The 25,857-nt window shown below is 40.8% G+C and overlaps 1 long non-coding RNA gene across 1 annotated transcript in view; it reads right to left on the bottom strand.

The window, feature by feature from the left end:
* Positions 1-24,574, bottom strand: part of LOC143818439 (uncharacterized) — a 100,918-nt gene extending 76,344 nt beyond the window's left edge. Inside the window, exon 1 of the long non-coding RNA XR_013224546.1 lies at positions 24,507-24,574. This is a non-coding gene — a long non-coding RNA (uncharacterized LOC143818439). The remainder of the gene's footprint in view (positions 1-24,506) is intronic.
* Between the last annotated feature and the right edge of the window lie 1,283 nt (positions 24,575-25,857).

Below are 25,857 nucleotides of genomic sequence, written 5' to 3'. Positions count from 1 at the left end.
CCTCAGCATTTATCATCAACATATAAAGGCCTTATTTTTATTTTTATTCCCATTTTTATTTTTCATTTTTCATTTCTTCAATTTTTATTTTTTATCTCAAGAAAAAAAATCAATATTTAATAAAGTAATGTCTAATACAAGAATATTGCTTTATCAAATATAGTGATCTTATGGTTTCATTATATAAGAAATGTTTCAATTCTGAGTTTAATACAACAATTCTTTCACTCATTCATTCATTTATTCATATATATATTCTTATTTTGGTTCATGGCTACACATTCTTACACATTATTGATCTAATAAATATAGTTCAGCAATAAAGTTTTAATAATAAATATCAGCAAGAAACAATTGGATATCATAGAATACCACGCTACAAGTGCCAAAACCAAAACTAGAACCAATCCGTAATGAATTGTAAAATAATAATAACACACCTACCCATCCACAGAGGTTGCAAATACCACCTACTACACAGTGTTATTTTCTTAAAGAACTCACTTAGTACTTGTCATATGTGGAGTAGGGGAAAAACAATGAATGAAAAAGCGCTAAACTCCCTATATCATCCACCCACTAATGCTGCACTCAGCTGAAACATGCGATGATACTATAACAGTTGACAGTGCCTGTAGGTCGTGGATTAGCTTACCTATCCACTGTATAGAGGTGTGTGACAAGTGCCGAACTGCTGGTTTCCTTTCAGAGAGCCAAGATGCAAGACCCGCAAATGGCGGTGCTCACTATGGCTAGGGACAATCCTCGTTCTCTTCCAAGAGAGGGCGTGCGTGTACCGGCGTGAGTGGAAGCGGGTATCGCTAGCGGGGACACGATATTCTCCGGAATGCCGTGTAAATGAACCACATTCTGAAAAAACAAAGGAACCAGATCGGAAGAGGAAGGCAACTTAGGCAAGGGTACCAAATGGACCATCTTGGAAAAATGATCACACACCACCCAGATGACAGACATTCCTTGAGATACCGGAAGATCAGAAATGAAATCCATGGAAATGTGTGTCCAAGGCCTCTTCGGGACGGGCAAGGGCAGAAGCAACCCGCTAGCACGAGAACAACAAGGCTTAGCCCGAGCACAAGTCCCACAGGACTGCACAAATGACCGCACATCCCATGACAAGGAAGGCCACCAAAAGGACCTAGCCACCAAATCTCGGGTACCAAAAATTCCCGGGTGCCCTGCCAACACCGAGGAATGAACCTCGGAAATGACTTTGCTGGTCCATTTATCAGGAACAAACAGTCTGTCGGGTGGACAAGAGTCAGGTCTGCCAGCCTGAAATCTCTGCAACACACGTCGCAAATCAGGAGATATGGCCGACACGATTACTCCCTCTTTAAGAATACCAGCTGGCTCCGAGACTCCAGGAGAGTCAGGCACAAAGCTCCTAGAAAGAGCATCAGCCTTAACATTCTTCGAACCAGGCAGGTACGAGACCACAAAGTCAAAACGAGAGAAAAACAATAACCAACGAGCCTGTCTAGGATTCAGGCGCTTAGCAGACTCGAGATACATCAGATTTTTGTGATCAGTCAAGACCACCACACGATGCTTAGCACCCTCGAGCCAATGACGCCACTCCTCAAATGCCCACTTCATGGCCAACAACTCCCGATTACCAACATCATAGTTCCGCTCAGCAGGCGAAAACTTCCTAGAGAAAAAGGCACATGGTCTCATCACAGAGCAACCAGAGCCTCTCTGCGACAAAACAGCCCCAGCACCGATCTCAGAAGCATCCACTTCAACCTGAAAGGCATCAGGCTGGCACAAAACAGGCGCCGAAGTAAACCGGCGCTTCAGCTCCTGGAAAGCCTCCATGGCTGCAGGGGCCCAATTAGCCACATCAGAACCTTTCTTGGTCATATCCGTCAAAGGTTTAACAATGCTAGAAAAATTAGCGATAAAGCGACGGTAGAAATTAGCAAACCCCAAGAACTTCTGAAGACTCTTAACAGACGTGGGCTGAGTCCAATCATGAATAGCTCGGACCTTGACTGGGTCCATCTCCACAGCAGAAGGGGAGAAAATAAAACCCAAAAAGGAAACCTTCTGCACTCCAAAGAGACACTTTGAGCCCTTCACAAACAAAGCATTATCACGCAAAACCTGAAACACCATCCTGACCTGCTTTACATGAGAATCCCAATCATCCGAGAAAACCAGAATATCATCCAGATAAACAATCATAAATTTATCCAGATACTTCCGGAAGATATCATGCATAAAGGACTGAAACACTGAAGGAGCATTAGAGAGCCCAAAGGGCATCACCAAGTATTCAAAATGACCTTCGGGCGTATTGAATGCAGTTTTCCATTCATCTCCCTGCCTAATGCGCACAAGGTTGTACGCACCACGAAGATCTATCTTGGTGAACCACTTGGCACCCTTAATCCGAGCAAACAAGTCTGACAATAGTGGCAAAGGATACTGAAACTTAACAGTGATTTTATTCAGAAGCCGATAGTCTATACAAGGTCTCAAAGACCCGTCTTTCTTGGCCACAAAAAAGAATCCCACACCAAGAGGGGAAGAGGATGGGCGAATATGCCCCTTCTCCAAAGACTCCTTGACATAAGAACGCATCGCGGCATGCTCGGGTACAGACAAATTAAATAATCGTCCCTTAGGAAATTTACTGCCAGGAATCAAATCTATAGCGCAGTCACAGTCCCTATGAGGAGGAGGATCACTGGACCTGGACTCACTGAATACATCCTGATAGTCACACAAATACTCAGGAACCTCTGAAGGAGCAGAAGTAGCAATAGACACCGGCGGAGAATCGCAATGAATTCCCTGACAACCCCAACTCGACACAGACATAGCCTTCCAATCCAAAACAGGATTATGGGTCTGTAACCATGGCAGACCTAACACGACCAAATCATTCATTTTATGCAGAACAAGAAAACGAATCACCTCCCGATGTTCAGGAGTCATGCACATGGTCACTTGTGTCCAAAACTGCGGTTTATTTTCTGCCAGTGGCGTAGCATCAATTCCTCTGAGAGGAATAGGAATTTTTAAAGGCTCCAGGACAAAACCGCAGCGCTTGGCAAACGACAAGTCCATAAGACTCAGGGCAGCACCTGAATCCACAAATGCCATAACAGGGTAGGAAGACAATGAACAAATTAAAGTCACAGACAAAATAAATTTAGGCTGCAAATTACCAATGGTGACAGGACTGATAACCTTGGTTAGGCGTTTAGAGCATGCTGATATAACATGTGTAGAATCACCACAGTAAAAACACAACTCATTCTGACGTCTATGATTTTGTCGTTCGGTTCTAGTCAGGATTCTGTCGCATTGCATTGAGACAGGTGTCCGTTCAGACAACTGTTATGACCCCAATGGCAGAGGGTCTCAAAAGTACATACCAAGTCTGCAAACACAAAAAACCAGCTCATAGGGCAGTGGTAACTGGGCTGACCATATATCTAATCCTAGCACCACAAATAGCAGCAGCCGGGGAACGTGCCTACGTTGGTTCTAGACGTCTCGCGCCAGCCGGAGAACTAACTAACCCTAGAAGGGAAAAGATAGACCTTTCTTGCCTCCAGAGAAAAGACCCCAAAAGTTGGATACAAGCCCCCAACAAATAATAACGGTGAGGTAAGGAGAAAAGACAAACGTAAGAATGAACTAGATATTTAGCAAAGAGAGGCCCACTGACTAATAGCAGAATATAGTAAGATGACTTATATGGTCAGCAAAAACCCTATCAAAATTTCCACGCTGGATATTCAAGAACCCCCGAACCGTCTAACGGCCCGGGGGGAGAACACCAGCCCCCTAGAGCTTCCAGCAAAATCAGGAATCACATTTAGTACAAGCTGGACAAAAAATAAGAGCAAAGCAAATAACCAAAAAACAAGGAAGCAGGACTTAGCTTAATTTTGCAAGATCCAAGACCAGCAGACAGGAGCAAACAGAAAGGAACTGATTACAACGATGCCAGGCACAGGACTGAGAAACCAGGAAGTTTATATAGCAACACCCCTGGACTAACGACCCAGGTGGGTGCCAAACTGAGGAAAGACAATCCCAGAGTCATATCACTAGTGACCACAAGAGGGAGCCAAAAAAGTCTAATTCACAACAGACAACACCGCGAGAGGATTAGCGGATTTGCGCTCCCGCAAACGCCGATCAATCTGAATAGCCAGCGCCATAGAATCATTCAGACTTGTAGGAATTGGAAAACTCACCATCACATTCTTAATGGCTTCAGAAAGGCCATTTCTGAAATTAGCGGCCAGAGCACATTCATTCCATTGAGTAAGCACGGACCATTTCCGAAATTTTTGGCAGTACACCTCAGCTTGATCCTGGCCCTGAGAGATAGCCAGTAGAGCTTTTTCTGACTGAATATCAAGATTAGGCTCCTCATAAAGCAATCCGAGCGCCAGAAAAAACGCATCAACATCCGCCAATGCCGGATCTCCTGGCGCCAACGAGAAAGCCCAATCCTGAGGGTCGCCACGCAAAAAGGAGATAACAATTTTAACTTGCTGAGCTGAATCTCCAGACGAACGAGGTTTCAAAGATAGAAACAATTTACAATTATTCCTAAAATTCCCAAATTTAAATCGATCTCCAGAGAACAGCTCAGGAATAGGTTTCTTAGGCTCAGACATAGGACTGCTAACAACAAAATCCTGAATGCTCTGCACTCGTGCAGCAAGCTGATCCACACTAGTAATCAAGGTCTGAACATTCATGTCTGCAGCAAGCTTACAGCCACTCAGAGAAAAAGGGGAAGGAAGAAAGAGGAGGAAAAAAAAACAAAAAACTCAGAACTCCTTTTCTTTTAATCCCACTTCTGCAATTCATTAACTAGTTTTGGCCTGGCATACTGTTATGATCCAATGGCAAGGGATCTCAGTGATTAAGCAAAGTCTGCAAAACATAAATACCAGCTCATAGGGAAGTGGTAACTAGGCTGACCATATAGCTAATCCTAGCACAAACACTAACAGTAGCCGGGGAACGTGCCTACGTTGATCCTAGACGTCTCACGCCAGCCGGAGAACTAACTAACCCTATCAGGGAAAATAAGACCTCTCTTGCCTCCAGAGAAAAGACCCCAAAGAAATACAAGCCCCCAACAAATAATAACGGTGAGGCAAGAAGAAAAGACAAACGTAAGAATGAACTAGATTTTAGCAAAGAGAGGCCCACTGACTAAATAGCAGAAGATAGTAAGATGACTTATATGGTCAGCAAAAAACCCTGCAAAATATCCACGCTGAATATCCAAGAACCCCCAAACCGACTAACGGTGAGGGGGGAGAATATCAGCCCCCTAGAGCTTCCAGCGAAATCAGAAATCACATTTTGTACAAGCTGGACAAAAATAAGAACAATGCAAATAAACAAAAGTAAGAAAGCAGGACTTAGCTTATCTTGCAAAGAACCAGGACCTGAAGACAGGAGCAAACAGAAATGAACTGATTACAACGATGCCAGGCACTGGACTGAGCATCCAGGAAGTTTAAATAGCAACACCCCAGGCCTAACGAAGCAGGTGAGTACAAACCTGGTAAAAGACATTCCAAGTGCCAAATCACTAGTGACCACAAGAGGGAGCCAAGAAGTATAGTTCACAACAGAACAGTTACAGCTGGTAGCCATGATGACCTTCAGATTTCACACAGACAGACGGCTTCTACCATTCGGAACTTTGGGAAAGATGAGTATCAAGTGCTGATATCTACACATGGACAATCTGTTCGTAACTATTTCATCTATTTTTATGTTTCACTGCAATGTGGTTTTTCTGTAGACAATTCAATAAACCACTACCTTTTTTATGAGACTATCATGACATTTTTCTTTAAGAGTAATGCACCTGGTGAATAGTCTTGATTGAATAAATGTGCAAAATATTTAACAATGAGAAAGTCACTGGTAAAATGGAGGAGAGATATGTTTCACGATGCTTAATGACATCAGTGATATGAAACCCAGAGATTTTCCTCCACTACACTAAATGCATTGAGGGGTTAAGCTAATTTGTATAATAGACTGAGTTTTATGTGGACATCCATACAGTGGGTTTGAGGATATCCACCTTATCTCCTCACAAGGGTGTGGTCTGGGGCTTAAGTAGCTGGCCTCCAAAGGCAGCAGTGTTCAGTGTTTGGAGAGGAACACTCCAGGGATGTATTTGTGCCAGTGTTAAAGGACCTGAACCATGGACAATCCTGAAAAAGCAGGTGATCAATCCAAAACACAGAAATAGTCCAAGGACTGATTAGGTAAGAATGAGATTTTATGAATCAGGATTTTTCCCAGAAGCAGATATCCAGCATGCAAGGGTGAATTGCAGAAGTCTTGCAGAATAAGGATCAACACTTCTAAATATTAAGTCTCTACATAAACTTGTATGTGTCTTAGTGTAAAAACTTAGTAAATGCTTACAATTGTACTTCAGTATCATAGGAATATCTGAACAAATGATCTAAATCCAGTCATCAAACTTTGTGAAAACCAAAATTGATGCCAGTCTCTTTGATGACACTTTTGGCAATGACTGTATATCTATTTTGAAGGGGTGTCCATATACTTATAAAGAATGTGCAATAAATAGAAATCAACAATGCTAGAGATAAAGGGCAAAATTTTGTCTGTACATTGTGTTTCTGAATTTAAAAAAAATCACTCTTTCAATAAAACCTAATTAAAGGGAATCTGTCACCCCAAAATTCGCCTATAAGCTAAGGCCACCGGCATCAGGGGCTTATCTACAGCATTCTGTAATGCTGTAAACAAGCCCCCGATGTCACCTGAAAGTTAAGAAAAACAGGTTATATTATACTCACCCAGGGGCGGTCGGGTCTGATGGGCATCGCGGTCCAGGTCCAGCGCCTCCTATCTTCATACGATGATGTCCTCTTCTTTGCTTCCTGACGCGGCTCCTGCGTAGGTGTACTTTATCTGCCCTGTTGAGGGCAGCTTAAAGTACTGCAATGCGCAGGCGCCGGGTCTGTCTGACCTTTCCCGGCACCTGCGAACTGCAGTACTTTGCTCTGCCCTCAACAGGACACACAAAGTACGCCTGCGCAGGAGCTGTGGCAGGAAGCATAGAAGAGGACATCATCGTATGAAGATAGGAGGCGCTGGACCCGGACCACAATGCTCATCGGACAGGACCACATCCGGACCGCCCCTGGGTGAGTATAATATAACCTGTTTTTCTTATCTTTCAGGTTACATCGGGGGCTTATCTACAGCATTACAGAATGCTGTAGATAAGCCCCTGATGCCGGTGGCCTTAGCTTATAGGCGAATTTTGAGGTGACAGATTCCCTTTAAATAAAATATGTGCATCTGTCTATTCTGAGAGCAGCATCATGTAGGGGCAGAAAGCATGATTCAGGAGATGTGTCATTTACTAGGTTTTGTGCTGTATTTTCGATAAAATCAATGTTTTACCACATCATTAGTGCTTGACTAGGTGTCACGTGCAAACGCGTCCATCTAATCTGTGTAACAATGCACCCTCCACCAATTGTCAACTTGCTCTCAACCTACATCAGGCTGCTCTCAGATTCCATAGCAAAAATCTGCTGACAGATTCCCTTTAAGAAATGTGCTTTGCATTACAATAAGCTGTGTTTAGGATGAGTACTGTAGGTATGATAATTTGCATAAAAGAGGATCAGAATTAAAAATATATCACTTATTCTGTGTGGGTATTATGTATTGACTTATTTCAGAGAACAAAACATACACATATCCCCTCATAAATCAAAATATATCTTCTGTAGGCAACCAGTGTAAAAATCCATCATGCGTTGGACATCTAATCCATCCAAGGCCATTATATATATTTTACTACATACTATATTTCATGAGAACGATGCCATGAAACCATAAATTCTATTGAATTTATATTCTCTGCAGAACTGGCACTGTAACAAATTTATTTTGCCAAGAAGGAAAATGCTCATTTAATAATTTTTCTATAATAATATATAATCCTCTGCATGAATAATCTTTCTGAAGTCTTGTGCCTAAAGTACATTTAATATGATTTTAAAATTACTTCTTATTGTGGAGAATTAATTACGTTATTTTTAATTATCGGCTGCGACACAGCTTAGCTCTTTTGTTGTCTAGTCTATAATTTTTTGCTATTATGTTTATTTCCTTATTCTTAGCTACATAATACAATGTGATTAATATTGTTTTGTGCCTTTTTCTTTTGTTTATTGCTTTGCAGAATACACTTAGCAAAGACTTTAAAAAAATAAGCAATGCTTTTATTCAAATCAAAGGGAAATAAAATAGTGTTTACTTTTAGCTTAATAATAATTAGATTTACAAATGAATGTATCTAATAAAGACGTTCCACTTTTACTGTAGTTGAACTTTTCTTTTACTACTTTTACCCCTTCCACTTTGGCCATTTCTTTTTTTTATTGTCCCTATGTTTCAAAAGCCATAACTTTCTTTTTTCTGTCAACCTAACTATAAGATAGCTTCTTTCTACATACAGGTGCTTCTCCCAAAATTAGAATATCATCAAAAAGTTAATTTATTTTGGTTCTTCAATACAAAAAGTGAAACTCATATATTATATAGAGTCATTACAAACAGAGTGATCTATTTCAAGCTTTATTTCTGTTAATGTTGATGATTATAGCTTACAGCCAATGAAACCCAAAAGTAATTATCTCATTAAATTAGTATAATTAATAATAAACACCTGCAAAGGCTTCCTAAGTGTGTAAAATGGTCCCTTAGACTGTTTCAGTAGCTCCACAATAATGGGAAAGACTTGACAGATGTCCAGAACGCAGTCATTGACAGACTCCACAAGGAGGGTAAGCCACAAAGGGTCATTGCTAAAGAAACTGGCTATTCACAGAGTGCTGTATCCAAGCATATTAATGGAAAGTTGAGTGAAAGGAAAAAGTGTGGTAGAAAAAGGTGCACAAGCAACCAGGATAACCGCAGCCTTGAAAGGATTGTTAAGAAAAAGCCATTCAAAAATTTTGAGGAGATTCATAAGGAGTGGACTGCTGCCGGAGTCATTGCTTCAAGAGCCACCATACACAGACATATCCAGGACATGGGCTACAAGTGTCACATTCCTTGTGTCAAGCAACTCATGACCAATAGACAATGCCAGAAGCATCTTACCTGGGCCAATGAGAAAAAGAACTGGAGTATTGCTCAGTGGTTCAAGGTGCTGTTTTCAGATGAAAGTAAATTTTGCATTTCATTTGGAAATCAAGGTCCCAGAGTCTGGAGGAAGAGTGGAGAGACAGACAATCCAAGCTACTTGAGGTCTTGTGTGAAGTTTCCATAAACAGTGATAGTTTGGGGAGTCATGTCATCTGCTGGTGTAGGTCTATTGTGTTTTGTCAAGACTAAAGTCAGCCCAGCCATGTACCAGGAAATATTAGAGCACTTCATGCTTCCCTCTGCCGACAAGGTTTTTGGAGATGGAAATTTCTTTCTCCAGCAGAACTTGGCACCTGTTTACACTGCCAAAAGTACCAATACCTGTTTTAAAAACAGCAGTATCACTGTGCTTGATTGGGCAGCAAACTCACCTGACCGTAACCCCATAGCGAATCTATGGGGTACTGTCAAGAGGAAGATGAGACACCAGATCCAACAATGCAGGCAAGCTGAAGGCTGCTATCAAAGCAACCTGGGATTCCATAACACCTCAGCAGTTCCACAGGCTGATCGCCTCCATGCCACACCACATTTATGCAGTAATTAATGCAAAAGGAGTGCCAACCAAGTATTGAGTGCATTTCCTGAATATACATTTCAGTAGGCCAACATTTCAGATTTTAAAATCATTTTTCAAGCTGGTGTTATAAAGTATTCTAATTTACTGAGATAATTAATGACTTTTGGGTTTTCATTGGCTGTAAGCCATAATCATCAACATTAACAGAAATAAACACTTGAAATTTATCACTCTGTTTGTAGTGACTATATAATGAGTTTCACTTTTTGTATTGAAGAACTGAAATAAATTAACTTTTTGATGATATTCTAATTTTGTGAGAAGCACCTGTAATGCATAATAGTATTGAATGACAACTTTTAATTTACCATTTATTGGACTTAAAACATGTAAAAAGATTTTTTTTTGCAGTGGAAAAAAATTTCAATTTTTTTTTCTTGCTTAGGTTTCATTTACAGCATTCAGAAAACATGTTTACTTGACTAGGTGGATCAGTGCAATTTAGATAATAAACTACATTTAATTAGATTTTTTTATGTTTTAATTCTTTTGAAAAAGTGACTGTTTTTAAAAACATTAAACATTTGTTATGTGCTGCCATATTTTGAGCCCAATAATCTTTTTTTTTTTTTCTTGTCATTTCACTTGTTTGAGGGCTATTTGTTTTGTATAGTAAGCCTACTGTGGAAATTGGCCTAGTTTTTCCACTTTGGGAACCGTCTTACATAATGTATTTTGAAAATTAGTTTTAAAAGGTGCCAAAAGTTATTTTTAGAAGAACTATCTAGGATCTAATAAAAAAGTTATCGTATATACTCGAGTATAAGCTGACCTGAGTATAAGCCAACCCCCCTAATTTTGCAACAAAAAACTGGGAAAACTTATTGACTCGAGTATAACTACAACATCAAGCCCCAATTAAGTCATAAAGCACACCAAACTGAACATTATGAGAGCAACATAGAAAAAAACCAGTATACTGTGCCAATTTTCACTAAATAGCTTTTATTAAATATAAGTACAATTAAAATCAAGAACAAGGTAACTACTAGGAAAGCAGGGACAAAAACCGCAATGAATATGTATATAACTAAAGATCTAGTAAAGTGCCTATATTACTACGAATTTTCTAGAAATTGATGTCCCCAATGCCATCTACTACTAAGTATAGTGGCACAACAAGATGCCCTGCAAAATTGCCGATAGCATTGGAGCAGAAGAAGTAAAGAACAGCACTTACATGTGATCGTATATAGTTTGCGTGATGTCCCCGCCGCCTCAACGCACGTTTCGCTTCTTCGTCAGGAGGCGTGCGTTGGGGAGGGATGAACATGTATTTAAAGTGAAGCGGGCCAATCATCAGTCTGCATTACGGGACTCTAATGCGGCGCCACAGCTGATACGAGGCCGCCAGTGAGTGATTTCCGGGATAGTCATTGCGCACGCGCGGCCGACACCACTCGTCACTGGGACGCATGAGTGCGCGGCCGTGGAGCGCAAGCTAACATGGGCCGTCAGATTGACGGCGCATGCGCGAGTCTCCTGGTGGCCGCCCATCCAAACGTCAGAGAGCGGGGCAGCCGCGCGTGCGCTGAATCCATGGAAACACATTATGGAAAAACTTAAACCACAAGTAAAAGCACCATAGGGATGCCGGTATGTAAGTATCCTTTTGTAAATGCCTTAGAAAAGACCTTGGACAATAAATTATGTGTAGGTAGAGTGTGCATTGTTTATACAAGGATTAAAGTGCCCAGTGCTAATTATATATACTGCCGACTAAAAGCCTTAAAAAGACCTTGAACAATAAATTATGTGTAAGTAGAGTGTGTTGTTTATACAAAAAATATAAAGTACTCAGTGCTAATTATATATACAGCAGACTAAATTATTCATTGATACTAAGAGTGCTACAGAATATTTTGTTTGAACGACTACAAATAAAATCACAGGGTTAATAATAACAAAAATACAAAATACTCAAAACACATGCTAGAATATTGGTAACAAATACCAATAAGATCATAAAAATCAAATATTAAAAAAGGAAAAAACTCCTATGTGACTATGATATATTAAGTGCTACCTCACTTGCCAACAGTCAGCAACTAACAGTACAGATAATGACAGTGCAATGCAAATACTAAAAAAGAAGGCACATAAATAAAGATACTATATACAAATACGAATTATATAAAAATTCTTGTTCAAGTGTCCATAGTTTCCAGGCTATTATAAGATGATATAGATAGCCATTATAGACTGACAGGCAATATAAGTCTATCCGTAGATTTCAGTGCAGGCGATCGGACACTGCCACACTCCAATACCATGGTAGATAAAATAGATTACTAAAGGACTAAGATAAAAGGACATAGTTAGTGTCACATAATAAAAACAGTATTACACAAAACAACAAAACCCACCCTACCCAACATCACTAAAATCAAGATACCAGTTCAGAGAAAAGAACTAAACCCAAAATTCTCATTGAGGCCTAGCGGAGCAACCGTTTGGAGCTGGTAAATCCACCTACTCTCAATTTGCGCAAGTTTCTTAAACAGATCCCCGCCTCTCTGCCCCATTGACACCTGATCAATGGCTTTCAGAATGAGTTTGCTAGAATCTGAATTATGGAATTCCTTAAAGTGTTTGGGCAGGGTTTTTAGGGGTTCATCAGGACGCGTCGTTTTAGACTTCTCAATGTCCCTTATATGCTCCCTGACCCTCACCTTAAACTCTCTGGTGGTCATACCGACATATATTTTTGCGCATGGGCACTGGGCATAATATACTACTCCTGACGATGAGCAGGTTAATCTGTGCCAAATCTTGAAATTGCGTGTTCCTTTAGAGTTACTAAATTCCTTAGATTTCACTAGATTCCTACATGCTTTGCACAGTCCACAGGGAAAGAAACCCTGTGAACAGCTCTGATCGATCACATTGATTCTATTAGAGGTTGGAGCGTAATGGCTCTCAACCAAAAAATCCCGAAGATTCCTACTTCTTTTTGCTGTTACAAGTGGCTTTGCTGGAATAAATTTACGTAAAATAGGATCCGTCTCTAAAACCTTCCAATGTCTTTTCAAGATGTCAGTCAATTGATCCCACTGATTATTGTATGTCGTTATCACTCGAACCTGTTGAGACTCACCATTTTGTCGTGTTGAGGGCTTATAGAGCAAAGTATCCCTGGAGGTCTCTTTTGCCCTGTGATAGCCGTGGCGAATAGACCGATGGCTGTAGCCTCTCTCCCGAAACCTGGAATATAATTCTCTTGATTGTTTCTGAAATTTTTTTTCCGTAGAACATATCCGTTTAATTCTAAGATGTTGACCAATAGGTATGCCCCGGATTGTAGATTGAAGATGGGATGACTGGGCGTGGAGTAACGTGTTGGTGGCCGTTGGTTTACGGTATACATCCGTGTGCAAAACACCTTCTTCATTCACCTGTATGTCAACATCCAAGAAATTCAAATGACGACCAAATTGATAGGTCAGTTTGATGTTCATAGCATTTTCATTTAGATCATCCATCAAAAGTCTCAGTTCACTTACAGAGCCCTCCCAGATAAACCATATGTCGTCAATATAACGAATCCAATGGTGTATTTTATCAATATATCTGGGAGGGTTACTTTGGAATATATCTCGTTCCCAGGCCCCAAGGAACAAGTTGGCATACGATGGGGCACAAGTGGCCCCCATCGCAGTTCCTTGGAGCTGGAGATATACCTGATTGTTGAATATGAAACAGTTATGTTTCAATATAAATTCCAACAAATTGATAATAAAATCAACCAAAGATTTGTCCAGATTGCTGGATCTGAGAAACCAGGATGTTGCCTTTAAACCGTCGTCATGTTTAATTGATGTATATAAGCTCTCTACATCAGCAGTTACCATGATCATATTTTCCTGGAGCACAAGGCCATCAAAATGACCCAGGGCCGAAGTGGTATCTCTAATATATGATGGTAGAGATGAGACTATTGGTTTTAAATAAAAATCAATCACCTGGCATGCTACCTCACAAGGGCCCCCAATCCCTGACACAATAGGTCTCCCAGGAGGATCCATATAGTTCTTGTGAATTTTCGGGATTAAGTAAAATGTAGGCATACGTGGTTTTACTTTTATGATGGCTTCCATCATTTTTTTAGGAATCACATTATCCTCAAATGCCCTAACAACAATAGCTGACAGTTCCTCATGGAATCTTTCAACAGGATTAAAAAACAATTTTCTGTAACAGCTTCTATCAGATAACAATTTATATGCCTGTTTTTCATAAAGCGTATTGGGCCATATCACAAGATTTCCGCCCTTATCGGCGGGTTTAAAGGACACATCCGACCAGGACTGCATTTCCTTAATTGCTGCCATAGACTCTTTATTGGAATGATCCCTCTGTGTTCTCCCCAGGCTTTCAATCTCAGATGTAACCAATTTAACAAAAATTTCCACCGCGGGACAAGAGCTGAGACTAGGAAAGTTTTTTGATTTGGCATACAGGTGTGTAGGAAAACTACTTACCGTACTTGGATGGTCACCTTCAGCAAGGGATTCTAATATGGCCAAGACCTCTTGATCGTCCATTTGAACCGAGGGAGTTTGTGTATCAGATTTCTCAAAAAACCGTTTCAGTATTAGTTTCCTCGCAAATAAATGTACATCTTTTATTGCTATGAAGACATCTAGGGGAGCACCAGGAGAGAAAGTTAGCCCCTTTACAAGAATACTTACTTGTAAGTCAGTCAGTATATGGGTAGATAAGTTCAATACCTTGGATTGGTCATTTCTCTTGCGGTACGGATGGAAAAAATTCCTATTATTTCCATTACCGCCAGACCTTGTCTTCATTGTCCTATAGTTGGAGTTATCAATACCCGAATTCGAAGATGTATTACTCGCTACTGAGGACAATGATGAGTTCGAAGGATTCCTAGGTAGAGGTCTATCATGCTGTAAGGTTCTTCGTTGCCAACGATAGATCTTTTTAGTCTCATAATCGTTCACGTCCCTCTGATATTTTTTTAATTTAGTTGCACTTATATCTCTTTCCCATTTTCCTAGGTCAACGTCAAGCTCTTTGAAGAAAGGTTCCAACTGATCTGATTTAAAATTCTGATTCATATAGGTCTGAGATAGACCAATTTGAACATCAATCTCATCCAACAGTCTGCTGTTTTTTTCATTAATAATCTGCATAAAGGAAAGGGAACATGTTGTGGCTGTCTCCTCCCATCTCTTCGTTAAGGTGTCATCATCCAAAGAAAAAGTGGGGTACAATTGAATCCGCAGGCCTCTGGGTACAATTTTTTGTTTAATATAGTTCTCTATAGATGTCTTTGTCCACCACAATTTGGTTTTCTTGTGGACAAGGTTTTTATATTTATTAATCGTTTCCTTAAAATCTGAATTGGTATCACTAAAATTCGAAGTAGGACCTTGTTTGAATAAATCAAAGGCTTTGCTTTGCCACGACAGTTCTCTAGCCTTTAAATCCATACCAATTTTATAGGGGTTATATCTGTTAAAAAACAGAGCACCAATCATAACTACAACATCAAGCCCCAATTAAGTCATAAAGCACACCAAACTGAACATTATGAGAGCAACATAGAAAAAAACCAGTATACTGTGCCAATTTTCACTAAATAGCTTTTATTAAATATAAGTACAATTAAAATCAAGAACAAGGTAACTACTAGGAAAGCAGGGACAAAAACCGCAATGAATATGTATATAACTAAAGATCTAGTAAAGTGCCTATATTACTACGAATTTTCTAGAAATTGATGTCCCCAATGCCATCTACTACTAAGTATAGTGGCACAACAAGATGCCCTGCAAAATTGCCGATAGCATTGGAGCAGAAGAAGTAAAGAACAGCACTTACATGTGATCGTATATAGTTTGCGTGATGTCCCCGCCGCCTCAACGCACGTTTCGCTTCTTCGTCAGGAGGCGTGCGTTGGGGAGGGATGAACATGTATTTAAAGTGAAGCGGGCCAATCAGGAAAAAAAAAAGAAAAAAAAAATTTCAGAAACAATCAAGAGAATTATATTCCAGGTTTCGGGAGAGAGGCTACAGCCATCGGTCTATTCGCCACGGCTATCACAGGGCAAAAGAGACCTCCAGGGATACTTTGCTCTATAAGCCCTCAACACGACAAAATGGTGAGTCTCAACAGGTTCGAGTGATAACGACATACAATAATCAGTGGGATCAATTGACTGACATCTTGAAAAGACATTGGAAGGTTTTAGAGACGGATCCTATTTTACGTAAATTTATTCCAGCAAAGCCACTTGTAACAGCAAAAAGAAGTAGGAATCTTCGGGATTTTTTGGTTGAGAGCCATTACGCTCCAACCTCTAATAGAATCAATGTGATCGATCAGAGCTGTTCACAGGGTTTCTTTCCCTGTGGACTGTGCAAAGCATGTAGGAATCTAGTGAAATCTAAGGAATTTAGTAACTCTAAAGGAACACGCAATTTCAAGATTTGGCACAGATTAACCTGCTCATCGTCAGGAGTAGTATATTATGCCCAGTGCCCATGCGCAAAAATATATGTCGGTATGACCACCAGAGAGTTTAAGGTGAGGGTCAGGGAGCATATAAGGGACATTGAGAAGTCTAAAACGACGCGTCCTGATGAACCCCTAAAAACCCTGCCCAAACACTTTAAGGAATTCCATAATTCAGATTCTAGCAAACTCATTCTGAAAGCCATTGATCAGGTGTCAATGGGGCAGAGAGGCGGGGATCTGTTTAAGAAACTTGCGCAAATTGAGAGTAGGTGGATTTACCGGCTCCAAACGGTTGCTCCGCTAGGCCTCAATGAGAATTTTGGGTTTAGTTCTTTTCTCTGAACTGGTATCTTGATTTTAGTGATGTTGGGTAGGGTGGGTTTTGTTGTTTTGTGTAATACTGTTTTTATTATGTGACACTAACTATGTCCTTTTATCTTAGTCCTTTAGTAATCTATTTTATCTACCATGGTATTGGAGTGTGGCAGTGTCCGATCGCCTGCACTGAAATCTACGGATAGACTTATATTGCCTGTCAGTCTATAATGGCTATCTATATCATCTTATAATAGCCTGGAAACTATGGACACTTGAACAAGAATTTTTATATAATTCGTATTTGTATATAGTATCTTTATTTATGTGCCTTCTTTTTTAGTATTTGCATTGCACTGTCATTATCTGTACTGTTAGTTGCTGACTGTTGGCAAGTGAGGTAGCACTTAATATATCATAGTCACATAGGAGTTTTTTCCTTTTTTAATATTTGATTTTTATGATCTTATTGGTATTTGTTACCAATATTCTAGCATGTGTTTTGAGTATTTTGTATTTTTGTTATTATTAACCCTGTGATTTTATTTGTAGTCGTTCAAACAAAATATTCTGTAGCACTCTTAGTATCAATGAATAATTTAGTCTGCTGTATATATAATTAGCACTGAGTACTTTATATTTTTTGTATAAACAACACACTCTACTTACACATAATTTATTGTTCAAGGTCTTTTTAAGGCTTTTAGTCGGCAGTATATATAATTAGCACTGGGCACTTTAATCCTTGTATAAACAATGCACACTCTACCTACACATAATTTATTGTCCAAGGTCTTTTCTAAGGCATTTACAAAAGGATACTTACATACCGGCATCCCTATGGTGCTTTTACTTGTGGTTTAAGTTTTTCCATAATGTGTTTCCATGGATTCAGCGCACGCGCGGCTGCCCCGCTCTCTGACGTTTGGATGGGCGGCCACCAGGAGACTCGCGCATGCGCCGTCAATCTGACGGCCCATGTTAGCTTGCGCTCCACGGCCGCGCACTCATGTGTCCCAGTGACGAGTGGTGTCGGCCGCGCGTGCGCAATGACTATCCCGGAAATCACTCACTGGCGGCCTCGTATCAGCTGTGGCGCCGCATTAGAGTCCCGTAATGCAGACTGATGATTGGCCCGCTTCACTTTAAATACATGTTCATCCCTCCCCAACGCACGCCTCCTGACGAAGAAGCGAAACGTGCGTTGAGGCGGCGGGGACATCACGCAAACTATATACGATCACATGTAAGTGCTGTTCTTTACTTCTTCTGCTCCAATGCTATCGGCAATTTTGCAGGGCATCTTGTTGTGCCACTATACTTAGTAGTAGATGGCATTGGGGACATCAATTTCTAGAAAATTCGTAGTAATATAGGCACTTTACTAGATCTTTAGTTATATACATATTCATTGCGGTTTTTGTCCCTGCTTTCCTAGTAGTTACCTTGTTCTTGATTTTAATTGTACTTATATTTAATAAAAGCTATTTAGTGAAAATTGGCACAGTATACTGGTTTTTTTCTATGTGACTCGAGTATAAGCCTAGGGTGGAAAATGCAGCAGCTACAGGTAAATGTGAAAAATAAAAATAGATACCAATTAAAGTAAAATTAATTGAGACATCAGTAGGTTAAGTGTTTTTGAATATCCATATTGAATCAGGAGCCCCATATAATGCTCCATACAGTTCATGACGGGGCCCCATAAGATGCTCCATACAAAATACGCCCCATATAATGCTCCATAAAATTTATGATGGGCCCCATAAGATGCTGCATATTAAAATATTCCCCATATAATGCTGCACAAATGCTGATTATGGCCCCATAAGATGCTCCATATGGATATTTGGCCCATATAATGCTGCACAAATACTGACTATGGCCCCATAAGATGCTCCATATAAAAATGTGCCACATATAATGCTCCATACAGTTCATTATGGCCCCATAAGATGATGCTCCATATAACAATGTGCCACATATAATGCTCCATACATTTCATTATGGCCCCATAAGATGCTCCATATAACAATGTGCCACATATAATGCTCCATGCAGTTCATTATGACCCCATAAGATGCTCCATATAATAATGTGCCACATATAATGCTCCATACAGTTCATTATGGCCCCATAAGATGCTCCATATAACAGTGTGCCACATATAATGCTGCTGCTGCAATAAAAAAAAAAAGACATACTCAGCTCTCGTTGCTGCCCGCTGCTCCTCAGCGTCCCATCTCTCTGCACTGACTGTTCAGGCAGAGGGTGGCGTGCACACTAATGTGTCATCGCGCCCTCTGACCTGAGCGTCACTGCAGAGGACGCGGAAGACGGGGCGGCGGTGGAACGAGGGAAGGTGAATATGAAATACTCACCTGCTCCGGCGCAGTCCCTGGCAGTTTCTCCCGGACACATGGTCTCCGGCGCCCGCAGCTTCTTCCTCTGTTCAGCGGTCACTGGTACCGCTCATTACAGGAATGAATATGCAGCTCCACCCCTATGGGAGTGGAGTCAATATTCATTACTGTAATGAGCGGTACCACGTGACCGCAGAACAGGGGAAGAAGCTGCCGGCGCGGGACTCCATGGGACATGCAGGGACCGCGTCAGGAGCACCAGGAGCAGGTGAATATGTGACCGTCGTGGCTCCCACTCACCCGCCGACCCCCCGCCAACCATGACTCGAGTATAAGCCGAGAGGGGCACTTTCAGCCCATTTTTTTGGGCTGAAAATCTCGGCTTATACTCGAGTATATACAGTATGTAATAATATCAATATTGTGTCTGTCATTTTAGTAACTAAATTATCAGTCTTTTCTTTACCAAAACATAATAATAGACAATGAAGAACACAGATTCAGCTGCTGAATTAATTAGACATTTCAAGCACATTTCAAGCACTTGCACATTCATTTGTGATATTTATGCTTATCCTGTTCTTAGCTAGATACATTAATTACCATAGCACAAATAGCCTTTTGTACTTCAGTGCAGACCTGTTCTCCACTGTTTGTTATTTTCTTTAGAAATCTCAAAAATATTTCATAAATTGATCTATTTATATACACAGACTCAAACCAGACATATATAATAGTTCAGTCTGTACAGATCGAATAGACATGGAGAGTCTGCTGGGATGTCAAGTAGACAGATAATTATTATAGACTTCATAGTACCATTATTTTGAGAACTTTCCCATGATCCTTTATCTCAATGTGCACAAGGCCCAAACATTTCACTGTAGGGAGATTTTGGAAAACAAACATTTCTCCATACTTCTCTTTAACTACAAACCTCCTAGTTCACAACTTGTTTGAAATTGTGTCACAACTCTTTGTCGTAGATTCTTCACCTTTAGTTATCTGCAATAGAGCCAAATATCAAGCTTCAAAGCACCTATCATAAATGCTGTTTTTAAGGGGACTGTGATAAAAAATGAGGTCTATGAAATCCTTTGGGAAAACATTTGCCAATGTAAAATTGCTATTTCTTTTAATTTAATCATTTGTTTCAATGTCTGCATTTAAAATCACTATCTTTCTAAACAAAGTGAGAAAAAATATGTCGCTTTTATTATATTCATTTTATAAAGTGTGTTTCTGATATAGGATAAAAACATAGTTCTATATAAAAAACAGTATATATTGCTTTTAGTGCTTATAATTCCTCAACCTTACTGACAAAATATTATTTCTATGTTTTTCTTGAGTGCCGTGCTGACGAATAATATGATTTCGAACACTTTAAATCATTGTGCTCATTTTGTAGCACTAAAAATTAAATGTACAAGGAAACAAACACGATGTGGAACATCTACTATGCTTCATGTAAATTATTTCTAGTTTAATCAATTAGTTCATTGTTACCTGTGTATATACTATGGAATAGACAGGTGGACTTTATTATTATATAAAATCCCAACTACAAAGCAGTTGGGATGATATGTAAATTATAAAGAAACCGCAAATGCAATGGTTTGTAAAAATATCTTATAGCTAGAGATGTGGAACCCGAACAGTAAATTGAAAAACAGACAGCTGGTGGCTTATATTCTCAAGCTGGGAAGGGGCCATGAATATTGTCCCTCCCCGCCTAAAAATAACAGACCGCAACAGCCCCAGAAAAGGCGCATCGATTAGATGAACAAATTCTGGCACTTTGCCGGGCCTTTCCCACTTACCCTGGCAAGTGTGTTAATAGTTTTGAGGTTGATATCAGCTGTTTTATGTCCGCTGACATCAAGTTCAGGGGTTAGTGATGGAGAGGCGTCAGTCAGACACCACCATTACTAACCACGTAGTGAAAAGTAATAAAGACAGACACAAAAAGAGCTCCTCTAATTGAACAAAACACTCAACGCCAAATCCCCTCTGTTAACATAAAAGTAAAAAATCAAATGTGTACTCACCAATCCACCGACAATCTGTAATGCAGATGTCCCTCGATGATCCCCAACTCTGGTTGCATAGCTGAGAGGTGACAAATGTTACTGCTCAGATTGGCAACCAGCTCACACTGAGCTGAGCATTAGAACACACCTGATTATGACGGCGGAGATGTAACCAATTTACCGCCGGTCACATGCAGCCAAACATGTGATTATCTAGAGCCTATCAGTGAGCTTAACGGTTCTGCCTGTGTAGCTGGCATGAGCTATTAAGCTCAGTGATTGGCTGCAGTGCTGTTGACTTGTTGTCCACACTACTGATAATAACAGACACTGGGAACAGCTGCAGAAACTTGGTTTTGAAACTGGGAAAGGCGAGTAAGGCATCATTTATATTAAAAAACTCACTCCTTTTAAGTTCTATTGCATAGCCCAAATCTGCAGAACATCCCTTTCAGCCCTCTATTCAGAGCTGCATCCTGCAGAAGATTACTACTAGCATGCCTGTATTTACGGTGTCATTGTGCAAAACGTAACTCCTTTCTGCCCTCCTATTCACAGCCCCATAGTGCAGAAACATCAATTCTGTTCGCCCCGTATTCACAGCCCCGTTCTGCAGTATATCTTTTCTTTTACCTCCTCCCCATACTGTGGCTTTTTTTTCTGAGCTCAGTACTGCAATATCGGAGACTCGCCTCCTTCCTATGACATAATCCCACGCAGCAGCAGCTCCAGTCTTGTACAGCAGCATTCAGAGCTATTAGAAAGACGATGCAGTAATTTGATGACGTTTGACCTCACCATTGCTCAGAAGACTCTGTCCTCTGCTTCTCCCCTGCGCTATACAGTCTGGCCAGCATTATTCTGCTTATTGATTGAGGAGACACCATCCACACAGGCAGCACAGTGGCTAAGTGATTAACACTGCAGCCTTGCAGCGCTGGACTCCTCTGTTCAAATCCCATCAAACAACATCTGCAAGGAGTTTGTATGTTCTCCCCATGTTTGCGTGGGTTTCCTCTGGGTTCTCCAGATTCCTCCCACATTACAAAGACATACAGATAGGGAATTTAGATTGTGAGCCCCATCGGGGACAGTGATGATAATGTCTGTAAAGCGCTGCGGAATATGTTAGTACTATATAGAAATAAAGATTATTATTATTAAAGATTATTATCCACAAACTAAGCTGTCTCCTCCTTAAATGTTAGAAACTCTGCCATCAGGCGGCCGGAGCCTCCTGGGATTGCAAAGGTCGCACATAGCTAAGGCTGGCCATGTCCCCAGAGATTGGGAAAAGTGTCCAACCACTTTAAAAAATATAATATCTAGTCAAACAAGGTTTCTGGGTTTAGAAATAAACCATATCTTAAATCCTAAAAGTATTAAAAATTGTTAAGCAAATGTCGACCAAAAAGAGAATGTGATGCATAGTTTGCTCTGCATTTTGATTGCACATTATAGTTTTATATTACTTTGAACACAGCATATGATATAGCAATTGTCAGCATATGAGTAAGCATTGAAAAAAACAAATGAATATTCAATACCTCTGGTAATTCAAACTCTAATATTATGGTATCTCATTACCTTTGCCCCACTCCTTATTTATCAGGGTGGCAGATGGTCCATCAGGAATCTTATGTCTGGCTCTGATGTAAGGTTCTTGAAAAATGTTCCACACCTGAAGCTATTATAGAACATTGATCCTGATGTGCACTGTAATTTGATCCAGCATAATGATATGTATGGGTTTATTGTGAAAGAAAGAAGGATGATGCCATATATTATATATTGCAATGTAGAGGTCCATTAAAAGGCACATTGCAATAATTCTTCTCTAAAAGCTTAATGTCCAGAAAACGGATATTATACATTGTAGTTAATCTCATACTACAGGTATTACTATTGTTAATTCGTATTATATTGACATGTTTAGTTTTATGAAATACATTTATTCTCATGTGAATAATAGTGTTGAGCGATACCTTCCGATATTTGAAAGTATCGGTATCGGATAGTATCGGCCGATACCCGAAAAATATCGGATATCGCCGATACCGATACCCGATACCAATACAAGTCAATGGGACTCAAGTATCGGAAGGTATCCTGGATGGTTCCCAGGGTCTGAAGGAGAGGAAACTCTCCTTCAGGCCCTGGGATCCATATTCATGTAAAAAATAAAGAACTAAAATAAAAAATATGGATATACTCACCCATCCGGGGGCCCCTGGACCTTACCGATTGTAACCGGCAGCCTCCGTTCCTAAGAATCAGCAGTTTAAGACCTTTGATGACGTCGCAGCTTGTGATTGGTCGCGTGCCGCTCATGTGACCGCTCACGCGACCAATCAGAAGCCGCGACGTCATCGAAGGCCCTTCACGCGCTCATTCTTAGGAACAGAGGCTGCCGGTTACAGCGGTAAGGTCCAGGGGCCGCCGGAGAGGTGAGTATATCCATATTTTTTATTTTAATTCTTTATTTTTTACATGAATATGGATCCGATTCCGATTTCCGATATCACAAAAGTATCGGAACTCGGTATCGGAATTCCGATACCGCAAGTATCGGCCGATACCCGATACTTGCGGTATCGGAATGCTCAACACTAGTGAATAAGTATAAAATGGTTTTATGGCAGAAATAAAACCATCATTCTCAGATGGCAGCAGAATGCTAGAGTCTAAATAGTACAGTTTGTAAATTGTCATACTGTTAATAACTGTAAATCAGGGAGAAAAATTGTACAATTGACCACGTGTCAGACCATAAAAGATAAATATCACACAAAGGAAGTAGCGGGCACCACAGCTACAAATAAATGAGGGATCAACCATATGCATATAGAACAGTACATTCAAAGAAAACCAAGAAAAAAGGATATGCATAACACTGGGATCAACCATCAAAATAAACAACAACTTTATTAATACAAGGCATATCAAAACAAGACATACATTTAAAAACATTTAAAAAACCCAAAGAACAGCATATGGCCAGTAAGCCACATGCTACCCCCCCAGACAGATGGAAATACATGTCAATGAGCACCACACAAAGTCTAATATCAAATACAAAACAATGCACATATATACAATTTCAGATATGCAAACTAATCCACTGCCAGCTATACTCTATGGGCTTAAAAACAGCTTTTGTGCAACCTTATTATCAGTGCTTACAAAATGTGTATAGCACTGCCCAGAAGCCTGGGACTAGGATAACCCCATTCTAAATCAAGGAATACCACACAGAGGCGACCGTACACTTACGCAGAGGCATATAGCCCAGAACCCAAAGATAAGGACAAGTCCAGGAGACCTGAGGCTCAAAAAAAATGCCGGATAGGGATGAGAAAATGCAATGCAAGGTGCTCGTGCTGGGAGGGAATGAAGCCCCACGCGTATCGACGCTACAAGAGCGTCTTCCTCAGGGGAAATGTGCAGTAAGTAAACAAGGCTTGTTTTAATATGACCAGATAATGAAATATAACAAATATCACCTGTGGGCATGCAGTGGCATGCAGGTATCCGACGGCAAATGCAGGCCGGCATACACTTCTGGTTCGCCGAGTGAACAGTACTGCAGCTGCGCAGTGGCTTAAGGTTGCAAAGTAGCACACACAGCCACAGTCCGAGAGTAACCATGGGGACAAGTAACGCTGAGCTAATTAAGAGACCTGCCTGTGTAGACCAGGCAGGCAGAAAAAAGAGCTCCAAAGGAATCAGAGAGACAGAGCACTGGCCAGTGATCAATAGAGAATAGGAGCATGAAAGAAGTTAATACCGAACACATACATAGATTACTACCAAATTATCAAGGCTGACAGAATGAGACACACATTCCCGCTGCTGGAGTTTTACCAGACAAACAGCGACACAGAGATGATTCATGGACAAGCGCCTGCGCAAATGAATAAAGTTGAAATTTAGTAAGCCAAAAGGCACTCGCGCAGTGCAATTATATTGCTGTGTAAGTCCATACATGCTGAGACGCGTTCATCCCTGAAAAGTAAATTAGAGCACACGAAGTAAAGGGATATCAATAAATATTCACCCTGTCCCTGTTGGTCATAGAGATAGAAAGCACAGTCCCGACTTATTAGTTGTGATGCATATGACCGCTCAGAGTAAAAGCAGTTACTGCGCCCCCACCTTAGTGCCTGGTAATAGGAGACAAACTTGCATCAAAAATGAGGGCACCCAAGAAAAATAAATACCGTATTTTTCGGACTATAAGACGCACTTTTTTCCTCCAAATTTGGGAGGAAAGTGTGGGTGCGTCTTATAGTATGGATATAGCATGTGGGGAGGGGGCCAGCAGCGAGTGGGATCGCACTGTTATCCCACTTCAGGATGTCCCCGCTGCCCGGAATCAGCTGCTGGGGAAAGCACATGGCCCCGCTGATTAAGTGCAGTGTATATTTATTAGCTGCTCCCCGCCCAAGGATCAGCTGAGCGCTGAGCCGGGAGCAGCAAATGAATGCTGCACTTAAGCAGGGACACACAGTTTCCCTAGCACTGATTCCGGGGAGAATCTGTGTGTCCGGGGGAGGAGGCAGCAGCAGCAGGGGCCAGGAGATCGCTGCATACCTGCCTGTGCTGGACGCTGAGCTGTCTGGTGCACAGGGAGGACCTGTGTGATGTCAGAAGTGGGCGGGCTGGAGCATCACATGGCAGCTCAGAGCCCTCACTCTTCTGACATCATCACAGGTCCTTCAGACTCCCACCTAGAATCTGCAGCTTCCTCTTATGTCCTGTGCTGTGGAAAGGCAACAACAACAGGGAGGGCTCTGTGTGCAGCCATGGGATGCTCCAGCTTTTACCTCACCACAGTGTGGCTGGCTGCCACAA

The sequence above is a fragment of the Ranitomeya variabilis genome, chromosome 3 (genome assembly GCF_051348905.1).
Source record: "Ranitomeya variabilis isolate aRanVar5 chromosome 3, aRanVar5.hap1, whole genome shotgun sequence".
Classification (NCBI taxonomy): Eukaryota; Metazoa; Chordata; class Amphibia; order Anura; family Dendrobatidae; genus Ranitomeya; species Ranitomeya variabilis.
Note: the sequence above shows the minus strand (reverse complement) of the source record. Positions and strands in the feature narration are given on the sequence as shown.